Consider the following 10,000-nt stretch of genomic DNA (forward strand, 5'->3'; position numbering starts at 1 on the left):
ATCTAAAGGTCATTTTTTGACGGCCTAGTTTCACAATGTAAATTTCTTATGAAAATCATTGTATCTCCTATAAAATATGATATTTATGGATTAAAATATACCAAAATATCATGAATTCTATACACAACAAGAATATATAGAGATATGTCAACTTACCTTTCGGGTATGTTAACGAAATGGCCGCAGACCGCAACAACTCTTACAGCCCAATCTACCACTTGAAATGGAGAATGGGTATGTAAATTTCAAGGTGTTATCTATTTATCCAATTATCAGTGGATTAGAATAAAACTGATATGATGGCTTTCTGGATGTTTGACAATTATTTTTATTATATAAAATTTAAATTCTTTGAAATAAATTTTAGATAAAAAATGGGTGATATCTATTTTGTAAAGATTAAAACAAGTAGTAAAAAAAGAAAGTTTCATGATTTAACCTAGCTATAACTATCAGGTACAGTTCAGATACAAGACAGTTTGAAGCTATAGACAAACAGGCTTCCTGCTCCTCAAACAAGTGGTGTTTTTCATATGGTCAGTCTTAGGTGGGCAGCTATGACAGTGGGTCCTTTCAGGAAGCTTGATATGACCAACACAAAATTGATACCATACTTTCAGCAAGAGAAAATAGAATTAGTAACTGATAAAAGTAAAAGGATATCAAATAGCAAATCGGTAGCCAATCAAAGTAAAATGAAATCAAAATAAGAAACTGCTGATCAATAAAAAGTAAGATAATATCAAATTATTATATACATAAACTATGATCTATAATAATAATGTTGATGATAATAATAATAATAATAAAGATAATAATAATAATAATAATAATAATAATAATAATAATAATAATAATAATAATAATAAAACACTATATAAATCAATTTCAAGTACCTAATACACATATTTACAGATATTTACAAATACGAAGAAGAAATTAACAGAGAAATAAATATCAAACACATGAAGTTGGCAAGCTCCATATTATCATCAACATCACCTTTTAACTCCATTAGAAGTGTGTTGATGACATCCATGCCGAGGGAATACTGCCTGCTGGCCATTATTGAAGATAAATTCAAAATAAATAGAAAAAAATAGAAATTTGCAAAAAATAAAAAATCAGAAATTAGCATTTTGGGGAAAATGGACCTCATGGCCATATATGGCATCTAAGTCAAAACCAATGTCATGCAAGTGGTAGACACACTATCCACCCACACTTTCCAACTATAAAGAACCAAACAAGTATCAACACTGTTCGACAATTTATAATTATGTAATAACTTTGCTGTTTGATTACTTACCCCTATTTAGGTATTTTAGGGTCGAGGTCAACCCCTGGGTGGGGGGTAAAAAAACGGGGAAGGAGGGAAGTTAGACGAAAATCAGTCCTAAAGCAGACAATGGCATGTAGACTAGTCACCCCTTGCAGGTCGATCACTTCCATATTCGAGACAGCTGATGATTAATGGGAAAAAAAACAGGTTTTGAACATGCTGTAGGGGTCGTTCTCGACCCATCATACCTATCCAGGGATTATAGAGGAAAAATTGGATTATTCCCTGGATAGATATTCTGAATAAATTGTATGCAGATATATTTCATCTTTATTCAATCGGTTCTCAAAAAATAACAATACATTTCTTTGCCTTATCTTTTTTTTATTTATTATGATCCATTGATGCACAATAAAAAATCCTTTAATTTTTACCGTCAATTTGACACTGATGAGTTCTCTCCTTATCTTTCTACGATCAAAAGGATAAATCCATTCTCTCATTAAACTTTTCTTATGGATCTTTTCATCCATGTATCTAAAGGAATACGTTCTCCATCTTTCCATATCTTCTTCCAATATCCTCAAGACTCACATCATTTCCTGCCAATAATAGATACATCCGTTTCCTTTTTAAGACGTTTCTCTCCTCTGTTGCCATTGTTTGACACCGGATCCCCCATTGGGACTTGGTCTGGCATGGCTGGCTTAGTATGAATGAACTCGCGGGCGCGAATGGGAACGGTGGAGTTTTAGAAAAGATAAACGTTTGAATTGTGCAATATTGATGCAAAGAACACTGATTCATGTATAATGTTTCATTCCGTTTTGCTATATATAAAATCAACCAGGCACCCTCCTAACGGCCCGTTTTATAAAACGGTTGCTACAATGCCATTGTTATAAAAGGGGAACCCATTAAAGTTATTTTCTTATAGAGATAGATATTGTTTGGCGCTTTTGAAATAGAGATGACATCAAGACTGCAATAGTCGTTATATCATAGATACGATTTATATCGTGTTGAAATATTGCTTTCTGTAGTGAAGAATTATTCAAAGGACAAGGAGTCCTTTAGATAATGCATTTAGGTTGGGACTCTAAATAACAAATCATGCTATTTAGATGCAGGAAAATGACGTGTTCTTGACCAGGGAAAGCAATATTATGAAATAATATTTATCAATGGTTATGTGTATGCTTTTAGGGAACAATATATTTTTGAAAAGATTTAGAAAGTTTTAAGAAATTTATCGTTGTGATATATCTTGACGTGGAAATATACCATTTATTCAAAATTCTTTTTAATCGCTCTCTCTCTCTCTCTCTCTCTCTCTCTCTCTCTCTCTCTCTCTCTCTCTCTCTCTCTCTCTCTCTCTCTCTCTCTCTCTCTCTCTCTATCTTTAAGCTATTAGGCCCCATTTATGAGTTAGAAAAAGGATATTAATCAAAGAAGAAATTCCGTCACTTTGGTATTTTATTTTCTCTAACTTTCCCTAAACGAATATGCTCGTTTTCATACTTTTCTCCTTATGCTTTGCCAATTACATCATTTTCAATAGTAATTCATAAAACCGGTGTTACCGTTTGCTCGTAAAACGTATTAAACTATGAATTAGATAGATTTTATAGCAATGGGAAAAGTAAAAAGTAAAATAGAGATGGGAGAATAAAAGATGTATTTTGAGATATGTGTAAATGCAGTAAGATAAAAATCAAAATCACATGAATAACAAAAATCTCTCAATTCTCTCTCTAGTGACATCTCTCGTATCAAGGTTTAGATGTCGGTCATGAGCCAAAGAAGCAACGGAAAAGTTATTACATTTTTCATATTTCATTAGAGATATGCATATGCTAAGTACCCAATTCAGGACCAAGGAGGTCAACGCAAAGATCTCTCAATGACGATAACGGAAATTTATTAGGCTGGGGTCAGGAATGGAACTTTAGATCTACTATTTATGAGTCCAAGATGATTATAAGGATACACCTATTAATAAATGATAATTTACTTCTTTGGTGATGATATATTTATTGAAATGTGCCAATAGCACTTTTCATACCATAGAAATTAGTCCAGAGCTATTCAAAAACTTATCAAAACCTTCTAGGTACAATATTTCTATATTTCTATGCAAAAGGAATTATGCATTTCTTATTTTATTGTATCATCATATAAATTACATTTAAGATATAGAATTGTAGCATTTGGGAAGCTTAAGGTCTAGGTTGAAAAATAATTATTTTTTTTTAGGACCATAAAATTCATCAGTCCTTCGAAGAGAAAAACACGTAACGGAACTTCATTTATTACAATCTTATGGAAGATTATCGCAGATTAAAGTTAAAACTTCATTATTTAGGTTGCATAGGCCTAACTATTTTTTTTTCACTGTAATATAATAAGTGATAGAATGGATCACGAGGAAGGTAGGGGAAGGTACCTGAAAAAATACAGAGTACAAATATTGATTGAAGACGTTCAGGTAAAGAGGGAGAAATTAAAGAATTTGATTATTTGTCTTGAGAAGAAAAAAAAAAGAAACAATATTCGCATTGCACATAGAAACCACATGCTAATTACTGTTATTTTAATTTGTATATCTATATAGACCCATCAAAACACACAATAGTTATATAAAGTTATCTTCCAATCATTTTATCTCTTTTATTTCATCAACAAATGATACAGTTGCAATTTCATTCTGCAGTATAATGAACCTAAACACGCTCCATATTTCATTCAATTGTACATAGTGTTCTATTAAATCATAAACAACTAAATGTATTAGGTAAACTTGCTTTCATTATATACATCCTTTCATGCTCCAATATCACATTTTCTATTAGAGCTAATATGACAATCTTTATTAGTTTTGGATATGAAACGTAAAAAAAACATATATATATTTTTTATACTAAAATTTTCACACACAATAAATAATTCTATTTCATTATAATCTGGAGGAAATTAAACGTCACAAGTCTATCTCAAAACATAAAATCTGAGATTTTATGTCTCTTTACAGTCTCCCTTTATCGCTAACCTTTCTCTAGAACTGACGATATATCCTTTGTTAACTTTACTTGGAAACTTATTATCTTAGTCAAAATTCTCTCATAAGGGAATGAACATTCTCGAACTAAAAGATATGACTGGCATTGAAATTTATCGAAATTATTCATATATTTTCTAAGACACCCTTCCTGGTAACGAATGGTTTCTTGATATCATATAGCATTGCTGAATTATTTACAGCAGCCAGAATCTTGGGGATGGCTGAGAATATCTAATTTTCTTGAGAATTATATACAAGAATTTTCGAACTTGAAATGATTTCTGGGGCTTTTTTTTTTCTATAGATAGAAGGTAATATTTATGAGTAAACATTTTTTCATATATCTGACATTCTATATAACTGTATACAAAACTAAATACGCACAAACATAAAAAAAAAAATTCTCTAATAGAGATTATGTTTGCTTCATTCATGATGTCGGGTAAGCTCGTAGTAAATAACTAAAATATCCATCATAATGATTGAGAAATCAATTGAAGATATAGCTCTGAAAGGAAATTGTTTGGAACGTTTAACAGAGAGAGAGAGAGAGAGAGAGAGAGAGAGAGAGAGAGAGAGAGAGAGAGAGAGAGAGAGAGAGAGAGAGAGAGAGAGAGTAATTGTTGGAAAATTCCAAGCAAACTTCAAGCGGAATTCTAAAGGCTAATTAGTTATCTTGCAGGATTAAATTTTACAAAGAAAAAATCTTTGGAAATCCCAGATGACAGAATGTTGGAAAACTTCCTTTAAGTAAGAAATTGATTTAAATTTTGAAAGGAACAATGCCTACTAATAACCTCGTCTTTATAAGCATTTAAAAGACTTTCCAGTCGCGATATGAAAAAATATTAAGGATTAAATTATGCATTATAAATAATACATAAGACAGTGTTTATTCATGACTTCTTAACGAATACCGTGGTTTTCTTATTTATTATGTTCATATGATAGAAAAGTTAAATAAGAAAAAAAAAATATTGAAGGAATTTTTCTTTAACCGATTATTTACAATATACCTTTACTTCTTAGTTTCTTGATAAAGGCACTGAACACAGAATGAGGTACTTTAAAATAAAAGAATAATAATTGCCCCTAAAACCAGTTAGTATCATCGAATTTAAGAAGTGTCAAAACAACGAAACTCAAGCTTTAACTATTTTTTTATTAAAAAATTATGTAAATATGAAAATATGAAAAATACATGGCTTCATTATTGTATGAATTGAAAAGATTTAGTCAATTCAGATTCCATGAAAAAATTGTCATAGTGCCAAATAAAAATCAGTAATTCCAAAACTTTATTTCCGTTTTATTAGAAATGAAAATGAAAATCGTCCGAAAGCAATTTATGGTGGTATACTTTGTTATTGTAACTCCGTGTGATGGATAAACAGGGAGAGAGAATTCCAGTGATTAGCTGATGGATGACTCAACTTGAATGAAAAAGAAAATTAGTTTGCTTTTTTTTTCATACCTTCATTTCTTACAACGAAACACAGATTCCAACGATTAACCCCCCTTCTCTCTCTCTCTCTCTCTCTCTCTCTCTCTCTCTCTCTCTCTCCTCTCTCTCTCTCTCTCTCTCTCTCTCTCTCTCTCTCTCTCTCTCTGTTCAAATACTAGCCTATGATCCCATTATACCTGACTGTAAACCTTGTTCACTATTCACTTCAGAGGTGAAGAATGTTTTACACCTTTCCCCGTGAGATCAATCTGCATACAAGGGGGAGTAGTTAAATATACATTGACCAAAGCCACACATGACCTACGCACTTGTAGAAAAACTATGAAACTACAAGCTAAAAGGCTCCAACAAGGAGAAAAACCCATTGAGGAATCGCAATTAAGAAACAGACAGAATAGTCTACCTGCGTGTACCTTCAAGGAAGGGAACTCTATCTCAAAATAGTGGAAGAACATGATACAGAGGTTATGGCACTACCCCAGACTAGAGAACAAAGGTTTGATTTTGGAGTATCTTCTTAAAGACCTGCTTGCTATAGCCAAAGAGTCTTTTCTATCATTTCCAAGATGAAAGTAGCAAATAAACCACTATATTGTTGCATTTATACCCTTGAGTGAAGAATTTTTCAATTGTCTTATCAAGTATATGATGACATGGAAAATGTGTAAACTATGGTCCAGATTACAACATGTGTAATCTAAGGAAAGCTTAGCTGGAACCAACGGAGGGTCCCATATTGAATTATCTGTCAAGTCAAAGGACTCAATATTCCCATAGCGGTTGTTTAATTGTCTTATCAATGTACCTACTTCAAAATGTTCACGAAAATAATGAATATTTCTTTGTAATTCTATTTGACAAATTAAGAAAAAAAAATTATCACTTATCAGGTATTACTCAGTTTATTAGCTCTAAATCTGTTCAAATTCTAGTAAACGCGTCGACATCTATTAAGACTTTTCACCTATAAAATTCTGGTAAAAAAATACGTCAAATTAAAATAATCCATCTTTTCCTCAAAGGGAAAACATAGGAAAAATATAATATTGATGGAGAGATTACTCTACTCATGTTGAATGTGATAAAAAATTTAATCAAATAGTGCACACTTATCTCCACTGGTTATCCTATTATATACTGTACAACTGGTAGAATATTATATCATTTATTGTTTCTTCAAATATATGCTACTAATAAATAAACTTTCTTAGCCTTCGTCTGCTCTGATGTACCCATAATAACATTAACTTATTTTTTCAGGTTCTTCATATATATATATATATATATATATATATATATATATATATATATATATATATATATATATATATATATATATATATATATATATATATATATATATATATATATATATATATATATATATACTGTATATATATATGTATATATATAAATATAAATATATGTATATATAAATATATATTTATATATGTATATAAATAATAAATATATATATATATATATATATATATATATATATATATATATGTATATATATATATATACATATATATATATACATATATATATATATATATAGATATAGTATATATATATATATATATATATATATATATATATATATATATGTGTGTATGTATATATAAATATATATATATATATATATATATATATATATATATATATATATATATATATATATATATATAAATAATAAATATGTATATATACATATATATATATATATATATATATATATATATATATATATATATATATATATATATATATATATATATATATATATATATATATATATATATATATATATATATATATATATATGTATATATAAATGTATATATATATATATATATACAGTATAAATATATATATATATATATATATATATATACATATATATATATATATATATATATATATATATATATATATATATATATATATATATACATACATATATATATATATATATATATATATATATATATATATATATATATATATATATATATATATATATATATATATATATATATGTTTGTATGTGTACGATCTTCGGATTTCTAACAGTCAAGTAAAAAATAGCATAAGTAAATGATGATGAATTGTTTAAATTTTGCAACATTGCAAAATAGATTCTAGGTAAATGCAATTAAATAAAAATGCAGAATGTTTTTATTGCTCTATCATAGTATAATGATCAAGGTGTGATCTGTTATTGAAAATCATAGCACCAGTATGAGGTGTTCCTTTCAGGTCAAACTTGAGTCTGGTATTAATGATATTCAGAAAACCAATAGAAGTCATCTGTTTAATGTATGTGTCTAAAAGAAATATATATGATTTTGTTTTATGATTCAGCAGTTCTAAAGCTGTCTCCAGTAGTACTCTCACTCTATTTCAAAATCTTTCTAGCCTGTCCTATTGTGACAAGGACCACAAAATGTAAGAATGGTCTTTTATTTGATTTCGACTCCACTTTTTCCCTTTTTTTACACGTGTAGTGTTGAACGAAGAAGGCTTTGAGGTTTAAATACAAATGAAAGACCTGAAAAATAAAGACATCAGTTCATTCCTTCTCCGAAAAGCCGTGGAAGACAATAGCAATAACCCAATATGATTTCATAAACTCTGTAAACCTCTTTACATTCCTCTACATTCTTTGAGAACAACATAATAATACAAATTAGAAATTTATGTAACTATAAGAATTCAAAAGATAATCATAAAGGAAAGCATCTTGGAGCACCCATACGAAGACATGTGATATATTAATGACATTGTGGCTGGTCGGTGTATTTTCAAAGTTATTTCATGGATTGATGTGTAAGAGCCAAAAATTGCGATGACATTTCTATTTTCTTTCAATCTTGGTCTGTTAAAAGAGATAAAACCTTCCTTGCAAGATACTTTTTTGTTTTCATGATCCCAGGAAAGTACGTTTTGAACATGTGATATGTTTTTCATTATATATATATATATATATATATATATATATATATATTTATATATATATATATATATATATATATATATATATATATATATATATATATATATATATATATATATATATATATATATATATATAAATAAAAAGGAGGACGAAGATTCTGGACAACATCTTTCAGTTTATTGGTGCCGACGCTTCGGGACTTGTAAAAATACTTTATATCTTCCATCTGTTGCGACTGGATAAAAATCATAACAAAGAGTCCAACATTAAAAGTTATTCTAATCAATTTAATCAAAATAAATGAAAAGTGTAAAATTAATCCTTTTGAACAATGTAAGATAAATTTAATCTTCGAGAATGAGGTTTAATATTCGTTTCAGCTAGGAAAAAAAATTCATTTGGGCATTTTCTTGATTTATTTTCAAGCAATTTGGTCATGGCGGCATTTAAATTTTATGGTTACATTAATGACGTCAGTTTTTATTTCATTATTAAAACACTTATATGTAGGAAGCTGGAAAATAATAATTTTTTACTGTAAATACATTGTGTTTTGAGAGTTGGCTCAGTGTGAGAAATATACATTGCAAATAATTGTGGTTTCTGACGACTGTAACCTTTATTCACTCGTTAGTTGAAATTCTTCACATGTATATATAAAAAACGGTATTAAGCCTAGTTACTGGTATGTAAATGAACGGTGAATATTTGATACAGTTATCATTCGAGTAAAAAATATATGAACGGTCCCAAACGCTGATGAATTGATAGACACATTTCTCTTGATTGCATCGTTGTAATGAAATTCATTATAATTATGGATAGATATTTGAAGCGCCATTAAAATATTGCAAATTATGATTGATCATAACTCTTTTATGTGTAGGTGTTAGAATATCCCACTTTTGAATTAATCTTTTTTTTTCCTGTGCTCAATGGTGTAATCAATACATATCTATTTAATTCACAAAATTTTAACATAAAATGAACTTACACTTTCTTTGGATATAACAGAATGTAATACCTTAACCCAATAATTTTATTATTATTATCATTATTATTTTTATTATTATTATTATATTAATAATAATAATAATAATAATAAAAATAATAATAATGATAATAATAATAATAATAATAATAATAATAATAATAATAATAATAATAATAATAATAATAATAATAATAATAATAATAATAATAATTTTCCTACCATTAGACCTGACTTGA

This window comes from Palaemon carinicauda, chromosome 2 (assembly GCF_036898095.1).
Source record: "Palaemon carinicauda isolate YSFRI2023 chromosome 2, ASM3689809v2, whole genome shotgun sequence".
Lineage (NCBI taxonomy): Eukaryota > Metazoa > Arthropoda > Malacostraca > Decapoda > Palaemonidae > Palaemon > Palaemon carinicauda.